Raw genomic sequence first — 20304 nt, 5'->3', positions numbered from 1 at the left:
CAAATATGCAAGGAAGAAATACTCAAAAGGGAGAAAACTACTTGGGTTTTATTTAAAACGTGATTTCTAGAACATGTTTTAACAAACCCACATGCAAAAGGTGCAAACCTACAAATTCTTCAAAACTAGTTCTCATGGCGACTTTATCTTCAAACCTCCAGCATATACAATGGAAACAACAAGAGATACACTGTTTAAAGATTTCAATGCTAAAATTTGAACCAACTCGACCTACAGGAGAAATTAATAATTTGAGTTTTATAAAAATGGAAAGGGTAAAACTGGAACGCTGCAACTGATGCATAAATATAAAATAAGCATGGAGAAGTTCAAAAGAAAGGTTCTAATACTCACAACATTTGGATTGAATGAAGGCACATCAAATAACGATATGAATGATAGAGAGACTCTTCGGCTCCCAATAAATTCTTCAAAAACTAGTTCTCATGGCAGCTTCAAATAAGAAAAGCAGTGGATTCATGACAGTTTGCAAAAGGATTGGAACCCTCATTTTTCCAAATGCTTCACCGACAACAATGTGTATATGTGAAAAAATGGCAAAAATGTCTTAGGGTATCCAAGTTTTTCTCTCATGCCCTTTGCTATTTTGGAAAGATCATTTGAAGTCCAGGGTTTTAAATGGGATTGCATTTCCCTTTAAAAAACATTTATATTTGTTATGAGAGGGGGTGGTTAATATTAAGCCGTTGGGGCTTTTTTTTTGTTCTTTTATTTTTTGCATAGGTATATATATAGTAAAGACATAATATTAAATGATTTAATATTATTGTCTTGTTGTTAAAAAAAATGCAAAAAATAAGAGGGGTCTTTGTTTTTATTATTTTTCTTTTGCATAAATACTCTTGTAGAGGATAAATATTAATGATGATTTATAAATCATTAAATATTTTCTTATTTATGATGCAAAAGAAAGTAAGTCATTTATCCTTATGAAATGGTCTTTAATTCAAAAAAACAGTTGGGAAACATATGGAGAGAATATAGGGGGTCAAATTTGCATTTGTCAAGTCAATTTGGAGGTCTTGATGACCGGTTAGAGACTTTTTTGGGTAGTTTAAGATGAGTCATGGGATTCATAATGAGTCAGTGGAGTCATATGAGTAAAAAACATTAATTTTAGAAGATTCCAAGCCCTGATTTGGAGGCTTGATTTATGCATTCGGACCAAGGGTTGAAATTGTACTTATTGGAGTTTTTGAACTCATTTTTAGGGGGTTCTAATTTTTATGATGAAGTTTTGAGACATCTTTATGGGTCCTAAGCTTCGTTACAGGGTCTGTAATTCAGCATTTTTGAAGATAATACCAGTAATAGCAGTGTGGTCATGCTTTGTGGAGTTAATTGTTAAGCCCTTTTCCTTTCTGCAATTTTTGTGTGCATCTTTGAGTGATTTGATGGATTAACTTGTGAATGTTTCCTTATTCCTTGTCTTTCTATCTCATTCCAGCACCTTTGTGTAGAAAAGTACATTTTCGTACAAGTTGTGATATGTGTTTTTAGATGAGACTAATCAAAGTGAGGTATTAATTTATCCTCCTTTTTGTAGTTTCAGTACTGAAACCTTATTATAAATCATTTGTGCAAGCCTTTACAAGAAGTTGTGCTTTATGTATGTTTCATAGAGCTATATAACCCTCTCTATTATGTGTGTGTTACATCTTCATGATAACTTTTGGTGTATCACCTCCTTAGTTTAAACTTTAGGTTTTAGGTTGTTTTTCAGTCACTTCTTACCTTTTCCTTGCAAGTTTTTATTGAGTTTTTAGAGTGTTTCACTGAAGAATCCAATAGGAGTTGGCCTAGAATCCGGAGGTTTCATTTCATTAGCTAGTATCACATAGTGAAATGACTCCAATGTTAAGTAAGGATTACTGAACATTACTAGTTTAGTAGGGTGCAAATCTTGAAACTTAACAATTCTCATTTACTTTATGGTGGTTACTGTGTTAGATGCTTCAATTGTAGAAAGTGTATCAACTTCCTAATATAACTTTCTCCATCCATAATGAAGTGCAAACATCATTATCTAATGAGTTCTAATGTTATTGTTGTGCTTACTAGCGATGATCTTATTGTGAGTGTCTTCTACTATCATCAATATATTTTTATTGTTTCATGCTAAAGGTTCAAAAAGAGATAGAGATCATGTGGTTGATAGAATACCAAATCAATAAGAAGAAGACAATGTTAAGGGTTGGAATGTAATGTAACTATTAGTAATAATGGATTTACAATTATAATATGCACGAAAATGACATACATAATCGATAATTAGCATATGACTGCTACACATCAAAAGAGAGTAAGAAAGAATTGACACAAGACATACCAAATCATGTAGAGAGCATCATGAAGAGGTAACTCAACAAAATAATAGACCAATAATTGATAACTGATACACCCAAATATTATATAAATAAGAATAAAGGTATAAATAAATAAGATTAACCCTAGTAATCGGCAATGTATTCAATCAAATATAATATATAAACATTACCACCAACTTAGAAGAAAAGACATTATGGTCATAGAACAAGATTTTCTATATCTTTGAGGTAAGTGTACGCCATTTTATCTATTTTAATAAGTAGAATCAATTTACTTGAATAAAAACCATGCTCAAACCAGTTATAATTCTAAGCTATAATTTATTAATAGGACACAATATGGGGAAGGCATGTGTAAATCCAACCAATAGGTTATCCCAAGAAAGGGTAAGGATCAACAATCTTCAATGTCTTGAGGATACGTCCAAGAAAGGATTAAGGGTTTGGATCACAAAAACCTTGAGGGGGGCCATTGAGTTTGGTGTCAAAGAGACCTTTTGTATGCCAACATTTCTTCTAGGCCAAAGTTATAATTGGAATAACATATCTCACACATAGCTTGTTATCATTTTGACTATGTTAGTATATGGATCAAGTTAAATAAAATACAATCTGAATAGATTTATTCATGTATAAATAGACAAACTCATACATGTATATTGTAATCGGTTAAATTATAAATCTAAAAGGAAAAGTAGAGACACACTCAAGGAAAGGCATGTGTAAATCCAGTCAATTGGTTATTCCTAAGACATGAGCAAGATCAGTGACCTTGAGTGTCTTTCTAAGAAAGGGTTAAGGGCTTGGATCTATAAAATATTAAGGGAAGTTGTTGAGTTTGGTGTCTAAGCAACCTTTTGCATCTCAAAATTCTTAGATTGGAATAATAACTAGGATAGTATGGTCTCCTAAATTTGCATATAGTTTATTACTAATTTACCTATAGGTAGTTTGAAGAGAGAGAAAATAGGTGTATTCAAGGAGAGGGTAGTATAAATCCAACCAATAAGCTCATTTCCTAGGTAGGGTAGATGTCAATGTCCCTAAGCACCTTGCAAACATGTCCAAGAAAGGCTTAAGGGCTTGGATCCACAAATTCTTGAGGGAAGTCATTTAGTTTGGTGCCTAAGCAAGTTGTTTACATCCTAAGTGTTCTTCTCTACTAGAATAATAATAACAGTAGAAAAAAATAGACATCCCACTAATTAAGCTACTTTCTATGGATGTGTAAACACCATCATTGAGGCCAAAGGGGCTAAATTTCTACTCTTGGACTTAGTATGGGATTGGCATGGAATAATTTAATGATGCACATCTTCTTTGAAACTTACATTTACATGCATGTACTAATGATCACTTGTAGTTTGGGATTCTATTAAAGAAATAATTTTTGTAATTATTTTTCTTGACCCTAGTTCCTTGCAAATTGTAAGGAATTAATAAAAAATGCATCCATTATATGTCTGCTTTGTGTCTTCATGCATCAATGTGTCTACTTCATATTTTCATGCACTTGTGGATTTACTTCGTGTATGTTTTGGGTTTTCATGCATAAACCATGGATTCCTTATGTTGTCTTGAATTTAATTATATGTTGTCCAAAAATAGATGAACATATTTTTTTTGAGAGGGAAGGATTGTGATATCTCTATCAAAATAAGATTCATAGAATTAAAATGTAGATGAATAATAAATAATTATAATTATAATATAATATTAATAATGAGATAAATAACAATGTAATATTAATAATGGTATAATTATAATTTATGATAATCATATTTTAATATTGGATACTATATTAACAAGGTAAGTGCACCAAGATGGTGTTCAAAAAGTTGGGTATGAGTAGACACCTTTTTCTAAAATTAGGTAAATCTGAACTTGGACGAGACATTTGAGGTTCACCCACTCAAAATGGAAATATGTGTAAAATATATAAATTATAATGCTTGAATCTAAATTTTGAACTACTATATTTTTTATAAAATGGATAAGATTAGGTGGGTCAAACCCTGCACATACAAAAAATAGTTCCTGGTTGTTTTTAGAAAACACAACATAGATGTTTTTGTGTGCACCGCAAAAGGCATAGTTATATTTAGTATTTTGTATATCCCTTTAGTAGGATGATAGTTAAGATTCATATCTATAATTTGTGTATATTTTTGTAACTTTTGATGAGTATTTATATTATTATGAATTATTGAAGTGACTACATCTTGAAATTTTGGTACTTGTTTGTGTGTTGAGCATATCTTGCATCAAAATAATAAAAAATGTAAACTATTTTTTAAATTTATAGAATAAAGTGTAGATAAATAATATATAATATATTTTTAATTTGGTTATGTCTATCAAAAATTACTAAAAAAATGGTCAACATATGTCTGTGAGGAATGTGAAGAAATGGTAAAAGTAATTAAAATTTGCATTGTTAATATTGTCCAAAAATAGAAAAAATTATATGGTTAAAAAGCTAAGAAGATGTGTAATATTATGGTAGTAATTTTAGAGATACTCACTTCACCATTAGCAAATCTGATGAAGGCAAAGACGAGAATTCATTTTAGAAGACGAAAAAAATGTCTAAAGGAAAAAATGGAGGAAAAATAGTCTCCCAAGCCTTTGGGTCATTTCCCTATGCTATCACCAAGCCATAACCCGATCAAGTTATGAAAATGAAAAGGCACATTCAAAACCTAATTGGGTTATGATACTTGATCAAGTTTTGAAGAAGTAAAATTTACTTGTTCAAAACCCGATTAGGTTTTGAAGAACTAAAATTAGGCTTTACTCCGAAGGCCATACTTTCACATACAAAGTCTAATGGACTCCATTCAAAATACGTTGGAAAGATATTGAAGAGATATACAAAAAGAGATAGATAAATCAATCCCATGTCATCAAAGTTTTATTTTCCATTAATTTTAATTAATCATGGTCTAAAATAGGTAGTCATTATTTTCCAAATTCATAATCAATAGGTAAACATGAATGTTGACATATTTTTAATTATCTCTCTCTCAAACACACATACACACACACACACACTCAATCACTAACTAAATAAATCCTAAGATATCTCTCTTACTAAATCCTAATATCTCACATTCGTTAACTAACTCCTAACCTTTCTCTCTATCTAACTTGTTACCCTTAAGCATTGTCTCTCTCTGAGTAATCCCAATGCCCCCCTCTCTCTCTCTATCTCTCTCTCCATCCTATCTCATTCTCTCCATATTTCTCACTCTCTTTATCCATGAACAATCCACTCTCACTCTCTCGATCCTATCCTATAATCTCTCTCTTTGCATGAAGTTCCCATTTCAAGGATTAGAGGTCAGGGGGAGAGAGAGTGGGGTGAGGGATTAGGGGTCAAAGAGAGATGGGTAAGGGATTAGAAAGAGGTTTGAGAGATAGAGAGAGACTAGGGGATAAGAAGGGAGAGAGAGGATAATATGTGTGTGAGAGAGAGAGAAGGGGGGGGGGACAATAGGAGAGAGATTATGGGATAGGATGGAGAGAGTGAGAGGGGATTGGATATAGATAGAGAGAGAGAGAGAGAGAGAGAGAGAGAGAGAGAGAGAGAGAGAGAGAGAGAGAGAGAGAGAGAGAGAGAGAGAGAGAGGATTAAACATGAATAGATAGAGTGACAAATATGGAGAGAGAGAGAGAGAGAGAGAGAGAGAGAGAGAGAGAGAGAGAGAGAGAGAGAGTTTAGGAGTTAGTGAGAGAGAGGGGGATTAGGGATTACTTAGAGAGAGATAATGCTTAAGGGTAGCAAGTTAGACAAAGAGAGGTTAGGAGTTAGTTAAAGAATGCGAGAGCTTAGGATTTAGTAAGAGCAATATCTTAGGAGTTAGTTAGTTGGTGAGTATGTGTATGTGTGTTTGAGAGAGAGTACTAAAAATATGTTAGCATTCATGTTTACCTATCGATTATGCATTTGGAAAACAATGATGGGGTATGTGCAGGATCATGGTGTATCAAAAAGTGGTGATGTGAAAAAAGTGGAGTTTTAAAATGTCTAAAAGAGTTTCAAAATCTGCTCTAACTTTTTCCCACTCATCCTAATACTAAAGAAAAAAGGTGACACCAACACTTTTTGGGTATCTGATATGATATTGGGTACCCAAAACTTGTGACCACAAATTTAAAACCCAAAAACCTGAGTGTGTTTTTGTTATTTCTTCTTTGGTTTGATGTTTGCTTGTCCCCATTTCTGGTATACGATTACAAATTGGGTATATGTTTTAGGAAACCTCAAGTAAGTTATATATTTTTTGTTTATTTGATTGTTTTCATTGAATTATATTTGAAATTAGGTTTTTTTAATAGAAATCACTAATTTTTTTACTTTAATTAAAAACTATTAATACAAATAGTATTTTTTGTATTCTTTGCAATTTAGTAGGTGTGGCTGACCTAAATGATGTTGATAACACTGAGCCATGAAAAAGAGTTCCTTAAAACCCTCTATCAAATGATCTAGTACCCCCTCAAAACCCTCCACCAAATGGTCCACTACCCCCTCAAAACCCTCCTTAAATTGAAGATTTGATACAAGAAGATCTTACTGAACTAAGGGGTTTTCAAGCCACATATAACAATGTACCTACATTGGCTCCCATGTTATCCATGTTAAACACCATAGTGGATAATATTGAGACACTTATCGATGATCAAAATGATGCTCTTCACTGGCATGAGAAAATGCATGTCATGTTTGATGATGGGTTGGACTATGATGAGGTTGTGGCCCTAAACATAAGTAAAGATGATATAGTTAATCTTTTTGTGAACCCAAAAGCCAATAAAAAAAGTAGAACACAAAAAACCTAAATTATCAATTAAATGGTGCACAAATGAGGCTACGTGTATGAACTTTTAGGATCATTGGTGGATGGTTTTTGAAAAACCTCCACACAAAAATTTAGAGGTTCCATTCTCTTTCATTCAAAAAATGCATGCCGAATTTATGTTGGGTCTCAAGGTGAACTACTAGAGCATGAGGCCCAACATGGGTGTAGGAGGAGGAGCTCCTTAAGATAGACCCTTTTTCCAGTCGAAGAAAGTTGGTGCTTTTGTCTCTCCCATTGATGTTTGCTTTCCTCCTCTAGTGCAACATCTTGATATCATTGTAGAGGCTAGCTCTCTGACTATTAGAGTCATCCATAGATTAAGTAGTGTATTGATATCCCAAACTAGGTCATGGTTGCCTTCCTATGTTGATGATGTTAACGCAAGTTCATCATTGACAAGCTCATCACATGTTTGTGTGTCTTATACTTGCATAAATGCAAGAATATTTGTTTAGGTTCCATTGGTGATCATTCTAAGTATCAATTTCTATTTGAGGATGATGATATAGCATACATGCCTACAGAGACTACACATCCTGATGTAAGAGAGGAGGGGCATGCAAAGTCATGGGATCCTTTTGTGTCAGAACACATATACATTTTTTGTTACGACATAGTTGATTTAAAGTTAATCTTTATAATAGAATATTTTTAACCCATACTTATTTATACATGTATGTGATCTTTATTCATGTTTAGTTGATGATTGAGGAGGAGCTCAGATAGGTTGATGATGTTACACTTTTAGCTATTTGATTTGGCCTTGAGATATCTATGGTACATTATGTTGTGTTCTCATTGTTTTTCTATTTTATATTGGAACATATATGGTTTCTAATCTTTCTTTTCTCTTGTACGTATCACTTGTCAATGGGGACTAAAGTGCAGGGGGTGAGACACAACCCATTGACAAGGGAAAGGTAATTAGATTCTTTTAAAGTGATTAAATATCAATGCATTCTTGTAAAATGTTTTTTCTAATGAAATTTAATTACAATACTTATTGTACAAGGTGTGGCTACTGGTGATGAGTCCAAGAAGATTCAACATCACACACCCTTGGCATTTCCATTCATAGCGAGAGCCCCATTGTATGTATAACTATCATTTATTTTATATTTCCCTTATTTTAATTAAAAAAATCAAAACTAATTTCCATGATATTAACAACTAGGCTTTTGTATCTCATAGGAAACACCTAGTGCATAGGAGGTTGGATGTTAGAGTTTTGTATCTTTTCTTACATAGCCATTATATCTAGAGGATAGACAGAGCTAAGTTTTAGTTTGAATTCTTGATTATATGTTAAAAATTTAGTATTCTATCAATTGTAATTTTATAGTTAAGTTGTAGATTTATATGACAACTATACTTGAACATATACATGTTAGAATTGCTTTAGAATAACTAAGAGCGGGGGGGGGGGTTGAATCAGTTATTCAAGGTCCAAATGTCCTATTCAAACTTTTCACTAAGTATAGTGGATCCATTCTACCATTCATTCATCCAAGCTTAGACTTATCTAATCAGCAAGTTACTGAAAATCAACATGCAAGTATAACACATAAGAAATCAACACATGACATAGTGATTAATGTAGAAACCCAATTTGGGAAAAACCACCAGTAACATGCTACTCAATTCTCACTCTTTTGAAGTGATACCCTATGAAAGGCATGCCCTATTAAAGGCTTACAACACACTATTAAATGTGACCTTGTTAGAGGATTTAACCACCATGTTAGAAGTGGGCTTGGTTAAAGGACTTTAGAATATTCACTTGGAATGCCACCTTGTTAAATGATTTACAAATGGTTGTTAGGCCAACCTAAGTCCATATGATTTTTAGATCTAATACAATTACTAGAGAGTATTAGAAAATATTGACCTGACTACAACACACAACTTATCTTGCAGATCTCATATCACTCCTCAGTTCATACCCTTGCTTGGCCTTCAATCTCTGCAACTCTTGACAACTTGCCCTCCTTTAAAGCTTTGTCTCCTTGAGTCTCCATACTCAATGTACCAGTGCAATCATCTCTTCATGACCACTCATATAAACAGAGCCTCTGTGCTCTTCCTTCTCCTAGATGTCTCCTCCTTGACACCCTTCTAACCACTTCGCAATTTTGTCTCTTCAACAACAACAGTATCAGTAGCTCTTTGCTTCTTAGTCTATGACTTCTTAAATAAAAGTCTTGGAGTACCATTTCCTGATTGATTCTTCCATTTTTCAATTTTCAATTTGCATGGATTAGGTAGGATTCATTTCATCTAACCCATATTCTGTTTCCTCTAGAAACTTCTTGAATAATCCTTTAGAATTTGCCCAAAAATGGCTTACATAGGATTCTGTGCCAAAAACTCATCATCCTTATCCTCCAACTCGTTCACAAAAATCAATGTAACCACTATGTCAGCTTAGATTTTGCAAATCTTCATCTTTTAAAATAATGCAGCAGCTCGACACTATGGAAATACTGGTGCTCGGCACATACTGTGTTACTCGGCTTCAACTATGTTTTTCTTGATGCTCGGCACTTGAAGATCACTTGGCACCAACTAAAAAATCTCTGATGCTTGGCACCTAAAGATCACTCGACACATGAAGATCACTCAACACACACTAGGAATTTCTGTTACTTAGCTTCTACTAAGAATTTGCTTGGCTTCAACTAACTTGCTTGGTACCCACTAAAGATCTTAGTTTAAGCTTTGCAATCAACCTTGTTACAACTTCTTCCTCCAATGTTTCTAGGTGTGACCACCCTTTGTATCCTTGAGTATGTCATTAATACATTACTTAACCATTGTCTCAACTAATCCTTGCACTTCATTACAACATCATAACTCAACCTTTCCCTTAGGTGCTCTTGTTACATCTTGTTGATCAAATCCTCTTCATCAATCAACTAAGTGATAGTACTTGGATCTTATAAGAAAATATCATCTCTAAAAATAGTAGGTTTGACATCAATGACAAAAAAAAACAATAATTGAAAACATTCTTTTACAATAATCTCCCTCTTTGATCTTCAACAACAATGAGCTTTTCAATAAAATTTCCAACAATATCCCTCTTTGGCATTGATGGCAAACCAAACTAATCAACCATCAGACTAAACTATTCAACCACAAACTTACTAGGTTAGAATAGTAAGTCAAATTCCAAAAAGTAAATTGTAACATCACATCTCCTTCTACTATTCTGATTGCTTCATTTCAGCTTTTCCCTCTTTGTTGTTGTATCCTTGTTCTTTGTCTTTCTCCCTCTGTATTACTCATCTTTTGTTGTTATGATCAACCTCTGAAATCTCCCTCTATCTTCTTTGATTAATTGTCTACTTCTCCCTCTTTGACAAAAATGCCAAAGACATATTAGCATCTTAATATGCAGATGTAGCTCTTACAGGTACATTCAATTTCTCCCTTTATCACCTTGCTTGTGACTGATTTGGAATTTCAGCACTTCTACTACTTTAGGCATGGATCCCAAAGTAAACATCCTCTGCATCAATGTATAAAATCTTCAACATTCTACTCCTTTGATGTAGGGCATACATTCTTTTTGGTTCAAGTAACCTTAGCTAGGGGTATCACCCTTAACTTACCTCTAAGATACTCAAAAGCATCTTTTGGTAGTGCTTTTATGAAGATATCAACAATCTATTCCTTTGAGCTAACATATCCCATCTTCACTTGTTTGTCTTCCATGAGCTCTCTTACATAGTGATACTTGATTGCAATATGCTTAGTTCTAGCATGCATTACTAGATTCTTTGATATATTGATGGCACTTGTATTATCACAATAAAGTATCACAGGCTCATTTACTTCTTCCTTCATACCTTGTAGAAAATGTTTGATCCATACTATATTTGTGTAGTTTATAGCAGCTGCCACATATTCAACTTCAGCGGTGGACTGTGAGGTGCAACTTTGCTTTTTTCTTGTCCATGTAATCAACCTCTTTCCTAACAAAAGTGCTCCTTCACTGGTGCTTTTTCTATCATCAATGTTACCTCCCCAATCTGCATCAGTGTAGGCTTTCATTTCAAACTTCTCATTTCTCCTATAGTATAAACCAAAGTCACCAGTTCCTTTCAGGTATCTTAATATTCTCTTCACTGCCATTAAGTGATTTTCTCTTGGATTTGCAAAAAATCTTGCCACTATTCCAACAGCTCATGCAATGTTTGGTCTACTATGTACAACATATTGTAGCTCGCCAATCATTGACCTATACAATGTCTGATTTACTTTAGCAAACTCATCATTCTTGGATAGTTTATGGCCTGTTGACATTGGTGTGTTGACTGGTTTTGAGTCTTCTAGCCCAAATGTTTTGAGTACTTCCTTGATGCATTTAGATTGGGTCACAAATATGCCATGCTTCAACTAATGTACTTGTAATCCAACAAAGAATTTTATTTTTCCAAACATTGACATCTCAAATTCATGCTTCATTTGATTAGAAAAATCTTTGCATAAAACATCTTTTCCTCCAAATATTATATCATCGACAAAGATTTCTGATATCAAAATATCTTTACCTTCCTCAGCTTTGATGTACGAGTTGTTGTTGTCATCTACTCTTTCAAATCCAATCTTCACAAGATATTTGTGCAACCTCTCATACCATGCTCTTGGTTCTTGCTTCAATCCATAAAGTGCTTTTTGTAGCTTGTAGACCATGTCCTTGTTCTTCTCATCAACAAATCCCTTTGGTTGTTCTATGTAGACTTCTTCTTCCAGTATATCATTCAGAAAAGAAAACTTCACATCCATTTGGTAGACTTTGAAACCTTTGTATGCAGCATATGCAAGTAATGTTCATACTCCTTCCATTCTCGCAATAGGGGCAAATGTCTCTCCATAATCTAATCCTTCTTCTTGTGCATAGCCTTTGCAAACTAGTTTGGCTTTGTTTCTTGTTATCTCACCATTCTCATCAAGTTTTTTTCTAAACACCCATTTTGTACCAATCACATTCTTATCAGCTGGTCTAGGAACTAGAGACCATGTTTTGTTCTTCTCAATCTAATCTATCTCTTCTTTCATGGCTTTATACTAGTCATCATCTTGTAATGCATCTTTTACTGTTTTGGGTTCAACCTTGCTTAGCAAACATAATTCATTCCTGAGCCAATTCCTTGTCATTGGTCTTGCATCTTTTTCACCAATGATTTGATTTGTAGGGTGATGTCTTCTTATATACTTGGCTAATCTGGGTTCAGTCCTTCTTTCCATGTTTGATCCTTCAGCATTAGAGTCATTTTGTTCTTCTTCATCTGGCATTTCATCATTCCTTTCTTGCATTCTATTTTCAAAATTAGAATGAGAATTTTTTACATTATGTAGCTCGGCTTCTGAATGTAGCTCAACATTCACTAGTTGAGACTTGGTAGATACTAAAGTTTTTTGCTGATTCCCAACTTGATTTGCAACATTTTCTTCAACTATCATTCCTTCATAGAAGTATACAAAGGATCTATAATCCTTTGTTTGCTTTGACTCATCAACATGAACTTCTATATGCTCATCAAAATTTACATTTGCACTCTCCATAACTTTGTTAGTATTAGTATTCAAACACTTATATGCTTTACTTTTAGTGGAGTATCCAAGGAATATGCCCTCATCACTTTTTGCATCAAACATGCCATTTCTAGTATCTTTTAGAATATAGCATTTATAACCAAATACTTTGAAATGTTTAACATTAGGTGAATGACCATACCACAATTCAAAAGGTGTTGCATTTGTACCTTTCTTGACTTGAACTCTATTTAGTGTGTAGATTGCAATACTTACAACTCCTCTTCAGTACTTTAGTGCAACATTTTTCTCCATCATCAGGGTTCTAGCATAGTCAATCACTGACCTATTCCTCCTTTCAACAATGCCATTTTGTGGTGGAGTTCTTGGTGCTAACGTTTGTCTTTTGATACCTTTGTCATTGTAGAATATTTCAAACTCTCTTGATGTGAACTCACCTCCTCTGTCTGACCTTAGGCATTTCAGGTTCTTTCTTATTTCCTTCTCAACTCTAACCAAATACCACTTAAACATTTGGAATGTATCAGATTTTTTCTTTAGGAACATAGCAGTCATCATCCTAGAATAGTCATCATTATGTATCTATCTCCTAGGTAGCTTTACACTTCTATTGGGCCACACAAGTCTGTATGGACTAACTCTAGTACTTCATTGGAAGTGTGTGTTTTGCTTTTGAAACTAAACTTAGTCATCTTTCCTAGTTGACATTGTTTTCACATTGTATTTTCAAGTTTCTTCAACTTGGGCAACCCTTTGACTTGCTTTTTCGTGCTAATACTAATAGGATTATTAGAGTTAACATGACATAGCCTTTTATGCCACAACCACACATCATCAAGTCTAACAACAAGACATGTTGCATCTTCCATATCTAGGTAAAATAGATTACTCCTAGTTTGTTCACCTTTTCCTATTAGATTTCCATCAGTGTCATAGATCTTGGTAGCTTTATTCCCAAATTCAACTTTGCAACCTACATTGCCTAACTATGATACTATCAACAAGTTGTAGTTCAATCCTTCAACATAGTATGCATTATCACATGAAATTTTCTCTGTAAGTTTGATAGAGCCTTTTCCTTTGATTTGACATGGGGTGTCATTACCAAATCTAACACTATTTCCATCATATTGAGTAAAGGTAATGAACTTATTTTTATTTCCTATCATGTGATGTGAGCATCCACTGTCTATGATCCACTTGTCATTCTTGTTCACACAGGTAACCAATATTGTTGCTTCATCTTCATCTTTGTCTAATTCATCCTTAATGGCTACATAGACTACTTCATCATCATTTTCATCAGAGTCTCCTTCAACAACATAGCATCACTTGCCTTTCTCTTTGCTATCATCTTCTCTTTTGTTCCTGAACTTGTTTCCTTCTTTGTAGTTCTTTTGTGGACATCTTGTAGCTATATGACCTACTTCATTGCAATTGAAACATATGATAGGGAGCTTACCTTTGAATTTACCTTTACCTCTATGGAATCTCCTGGTCAGTAGTGCTTCTAACTGTTTGACATCTTCCTCATCTATGTTGCTATCACTAGATGCATGTTTTCCTTTTCTTCTTCTTTTACTTGATGTGTCCTCCTCAATACCTTTTATTGTCATCTTGGCCTTGAAAGAAGATTCAACGTTCTTAGGTCTTTAGTTGTCAACATTGGATAGCTCAAATGCAGTAAGTCTTCCAACTATTCCTTCAAAGGTTAGTGTGTTCCCTTGTACACACCTCAGCTCTTGGATGGCTGAAAATCTTATAGCATAGATAGGGAGTAGAGTTCTTAAGTATTTTCTAATTATTATTTCTTCTTCCAATTGTCTACCTAGACTTCTTATTGTACTCACCATTTCTTTCATTCTTGCAGTGTACTGAGAAACATTTTCACCTTCCTCCATCTTCATGTCATCAAACTTTCCTCTTAGACTTTCTCTCTTTGCTCTTAGAACATTTTGATCTCCTCCATAGATTCTTGATAATGTCTTCCACATTTTGAATGCAGTGTCACAGTCTTTGATGTCATCATATTTTGCATAGTTAAGTGCAAAGGCAAACTCCAACATTGCTTGGTTATGCTCTTTCTTTTTGTTCAAATCATCTGTAGTAAGAGGTCCTGCTGGAGTTACATGCTCTATTCCAATTGAGGTTTGTGCATAGTCACCTATTGATCCAAGGTGCAATTTCATTAAACTCTGTCATGCAACAAAGTTGTCTTTGTTGAGCTTCGAAACTTCTCTCTTGGACATCTTGATCTTCCTGCTTCTAGTACCTTGAAACTAAATCAGCAGATGGATCTGATACCAATTGTTAGAATTACTTTAGAATAACTGAGAGGGGGGGTGAATCAGTTATTCAAGGTCGAAATGTCCTATTCAAACTTTTCACTAAGTATAGTGGATCCATTCTACCATTCATTCATCCAAGCTTCGACTTATCTACTTAGCAAGTTACTAAAAATCTTCATGCAAGTATAACACATAATAAATCAACACATGACATAGTGATTTACATGAAAAACCAATTTAGGAAAAACCACCAGTAACATGCTACTCAATTCTCACTCTTATGAAGTGATGCCCTATGAAAGGCCTGCCCTGTTAAAGGCTTACAACACATTGTTAAATGTGACCTTGTTAGAGGATTTAACCACCTTGTTAGAAGTGGGCCTAGTTAAAGGACTTTAGAACATTCACTTGGAATGCCACCTTGTTAAAGGATTTACAAATGGCTGTTAGGCCAACCTAAGTCCATAGGATTTTTAGATCTAATACAATTGCTAAAGAGTATTAGAAAATCTTGACCTGACTACAACATACAAATTATCTTGTAGATCTCAGATCACTCCTCAACTCATACCCTTGTCTGGCCTTTAATCTCCGCAACTCTTGATAGCTTGCCCTCCTTTCAAGATTTTTCTCCTTGAGTCTCCATACTCAATGTACCAGTGCAATCATCTCTTTATGACCACTCATAGAAGTAGAGCCTCTGTGCTCTTCCTTCTCCTAAATGTCTCCTCCTTGACACCCTTCTAACCACTTTGCAATTTTGGCTCTTCAGCAGCAATAATATCAGCAACTCTTTGCTTCTTGGTCTATGACTTCTTAAATAGAAGTCTTGGAGTACCATTTCCTGCTCGATTCTTCCATTTTTCAGTTTTCAATTCACATGGATTAGGTAGGATTCATTGCATCTAACCCATATTTTATTTCCTCTAGAAACTTCTTGAATAATCCTTTAGAATTCACCCAAAAATGGCTTACATAGGATTCTGTGCCAACAACTCATCATCCTTATCCTCCAACTCATTCATAAAATTCAATATAACCACTATGTCAACTTAGATTTTATGAATCTTCATCTTTTTAAATAATGCAGCAGCTCAGCACTATTGAAATACTGGTGCTTGACACATACTGTGTTACTCGACTTCAACTGTATTTTTCCTGATGCTCAGCACCTGAAGATCACTTGGCACCAACTAAAATTTTTCTGATACTCAGCAACTAAAGATCACTCGGCACATGAAGATCACTCAACACACACTAGGAATTTATGTTACTCGACTTCTACTGAGAATTTTCTCAGCTTCAACTAACTTGCTTGGCACCCACTAAAGATCTTAGTTTAAGCTTTGCAATCAACCTTGTTACAACTTCTTCCTCCAATGTTTCTAAGTGTGACCACCCTCTGTATCCTTGAGCATGTCATCAATACATTACTTAACCATTGTCTTAACTAATCCTTGCAATTCATTACAACATCATAACTCAACCTTTCCCTTAGGTGCTCTTGTTACATCTTGTTGATCAAGTCCTCTTCATCAATCAACTAAGTGATAGTACTTGGATCTTATAAGAAAATATCATCCTAACAAATAGTAGGTTTGACATCAATGACAAAAAAAAAATGATTAAAAATATTCTTTTACAATAATCTCCCTCTTTGATCTTCAACAACAATGAGCTTTTCAATCAGATTTCCAACAATACATGCCACAATCAACGAGGCTTAAGCATTGTTGAGGACATATGAGAGGACTCCTAACTATTGTAGGAGGTTAACGAGAGAGGTATTTATGATGAAAGTTTAAAAATATAAATCTTCATTAAAAAAAGGATCATTATGAATTTGAGTAATTCAATGTTAGATACATAGAATCATATAAATTTAGTAGTCTAACTTTGGGTTTTCCTTTTTTGTTTATGTTGGAGGCATTAAATCCACCTAGTTCAGTGAAGAGGTTGTATTTTATGATCTACCACTAGCATAGAATAGTATAGTTGTCATAGGATTTGTCATGAGACATTTTCAAATGGCATATGCCATATTATATACATAAACTTTGATATTATACACATTTCGATGGCATGATTAGCCACATTTTGTATATGGATCTATGTATTTTGATATATGTTTGTGTAATTTGTCTACGGATACATGAGCTTTGATATATCATTGCATAATTTGTCTATGGATATATGTATTTTGATATAAATGTTTGTCATATGTACACAAGGATATACATATTAATTTAGTATAGTATTATTCAATTTATCGCGGATCATATGTATTGTTCATGTTTATGGAATATCATTCATTTTGATCATGTTTGTTATATTTGATTCAAATGTGCTAATTTGTGAAGAATATTTTATTGACCTTTAATTTGAAATTATCATATATGTTTAATCTGAAATTATATCATATATGTTTAATTTTAAATTATATCATATATTTTTAATTTTAAATGATGTCTGTAGTCCCTTAAGATGTCTACAATTAGCCAAATCCATGGCCAATTTAGTCTTACGAGATGCTTCAGTATGTAGTGGTCACAAATGTTATAGGGGCTCTATGGTCAAAATAGGGGTCTCTATTGTGTTCACTTTCCCATCTGGAGCTAATGGTGCTGATGATTCAATGCCATGATCAATGGTTTCAGAGTTATGTAGTGATGCACCAATGAATTGAGTCACACTACAAGTTTTGGCATGAAGCGAGATCACTGTGCCAAATTCAAATAGAGTGTGATCTCTTTGAAATGAGATAGGTTATTGTAGACCTCAACATTACCATCCTATAGTTTTTGAAATTTCAATGATAGCCCTCATGACATTTGAGTTATGACCCTTAGAAGATCGACCTCCAAATGCACATAAAGAATCTTAGAGACTCTTCAATATAGGGTGGCCATGAATGTTGTAGGATCTCTAAAGTTAGAACAAGGATGTCACTAGGGTTCACTCACCCATCTAGATCTAATGGAATTGATGATTTGATGCCAAGATTATAGGTTTCAAAGTTATGTAGTGATGCACCGATGAACTAAGGCACGGTGCAAATTTTGGCATCAGACGAGATCATTATGCCAAATCCAAATAGAATGTGATCTCTCCCAAATGAGATAGGTTATTGTAGACCTTGACATCACCATCCTATAGTATTCAAATTTTTACTAATATCCCTCATGAGCTCTAAGTTACAACCCTCAGAAGATCGATCTCTAAAAATACTTAGAGCATCTTAGAGACTCTTTGGTACGGGGTGGCCGCGAATGTTGTAAGCTCTCTAGGGTCGAAAAAAGGGTGTCACTAGGGTTCACCTATTAGAAACAATAGTCCATCAAGATAACTATGAGCAGAGGGGGTGAATCAGTTATCCAATAATTAAAACATTTTTCTTTAAACAAACTTAACCATTCAACCAAAGTAAACAACAACCATAATAAGATGCACATAGACAATTACACCAGATATGTTAATTAGGGAAACCTTTGATCAGAAGAAAAACCCCAATGGGAATGATGCCCACAAGATGATGTACTAATATAAATGTTCCTTGTTAGAGGATGGACCCTATTTCAAGATTCCAACTTTTTTAGGAGTTGTACTATAATGTATGCAAGAAGAGCCAACTACCCAAACATGCAATTTCAACTACAAGAAGAGCTTACTGCTGAAACATGAAATTTACTATTATGTTCTTCTTTCCTTTGTTCTGTCAACCAAAATAAACATTTTTAGACCTTGTAGACCAGGTCACAAACCTTGGATCCAAATATTAAACCTCAAATCACTTAGCATAACCTTGGCAATGAAGTTTCCTTCACTTTTGCTCTACTCTGCTCAACTTCACATTCCGCTCTTGTGTTGCTTACAAGTATCATCCTCATCCATACACATCTATATCATGATAAAGGATTCCTTCATTTATACTAACTCCATTAAACAATTCCTTGAGTCAACTATTAGACATTCTCAATTAATCATTATAGGACCACATCAAGAATACATTACACTTAGTGATAACATTAATCTTCCACCTTGCAACTTGAATAAATTTTTGTACATGCAATATTATGACAAGTGATCTTAGCCACATCATCACCAACATGCCTTCTACAAATCCTCAACCTTGATTCTCAGAATAAAAATTTTGCTAAGAGATATAAAAGGTTTTCCAGAACATGCCTATGCAAACTCTATCTCAAAATAGACATCACTAAAACTTACATAACTTCTTCCAGAATTATCATTTCTTCTTTTGATGTTAACTGCATATGCTAGATACTTAGATGTATCTCTCATAACTTGGGATAGTTAGAATACTCAACTAACCGTCAATACCAACTTGATCTTTCTATTGTTCTTCTATGAGATACCATAGAAAATTGCTATGTTGACATCAATGACAAACTCAATCATGAATGGAACATATCATCATAGTAACATATCTACAATACTCCCCCATAGTAATATCATCAAAATTCATCTCTCAACAATCTTGCAACAATCTCCCCCTTTTGCATTGATGGTAACATAGATGAAAAACATCTAGTTCCAAGAATACCAACAAAAGACTGTTCATCTTTCTTTTCAAATCCTCTTCATCAATCATTCTTCCCCATTGATATACCTCAATGTGCTTTCTATCAAACTAACATTCCATACTGTACTTCTTCCAATCATACTATACTCATGTTGAACTTCTCCCAACTATTATGTGTTGTACATTTTCAAACATGTTATTTTTCATGTCGAACTTCTCCCTCGTTGACATCAATGTCAAAGGTTTCAACAACTAAATTCAATGCATCAAACTCTAGAACAGTTGATTCTTACTTACCTCAAGTGTCCAAAGACACTATTCAAAAAAATCATCCAACAAGAGTCCTAGATGACTCTATCCATCACAGATACTCCCCCATGCAAGAAGCATCAACATTCATTCCAGACAACAATGGTGCTCTGTTATACTAGACTAATGCATTCTTGCATATTCTACCCTAATGTAGGAAGGGAAATAACCCCTAACATACCTTGCAAATACTCAAAAGTCTCTTTGGGAAGAGGCTTAGTGAATATATCTACAATCTTCTCTTTAATGCTCACATACTCGAATCTAATTTCCTTATCTGCAACTTGCTCTCTCAACATGATACTTAAATGAAATGTGCTTAGTCTTCAAATGCAATACTATATTCTTAGACATATTTACTATTTTTTTTATCACAATGCATGACAATA

This window comes from Cupressus sempervirens, chromosome 5, assembly GCF_028749045.1.
Source record: "Cupressus sempervirens isolate cs-2001-9-10 chromosome 5, ASM2874904v1, whole genome shotgun sequence".
In the NCBI taxonomy this organism is placed as follows: Eukaryota; Viridiplantae; Streptophyta; class Pinopsida; order Cupressales; family Cupressaceae; genus Cupressus; species Cupressus sempervirens.
This window is presented reverse-complemented; position numbering follows the sequence as displayed.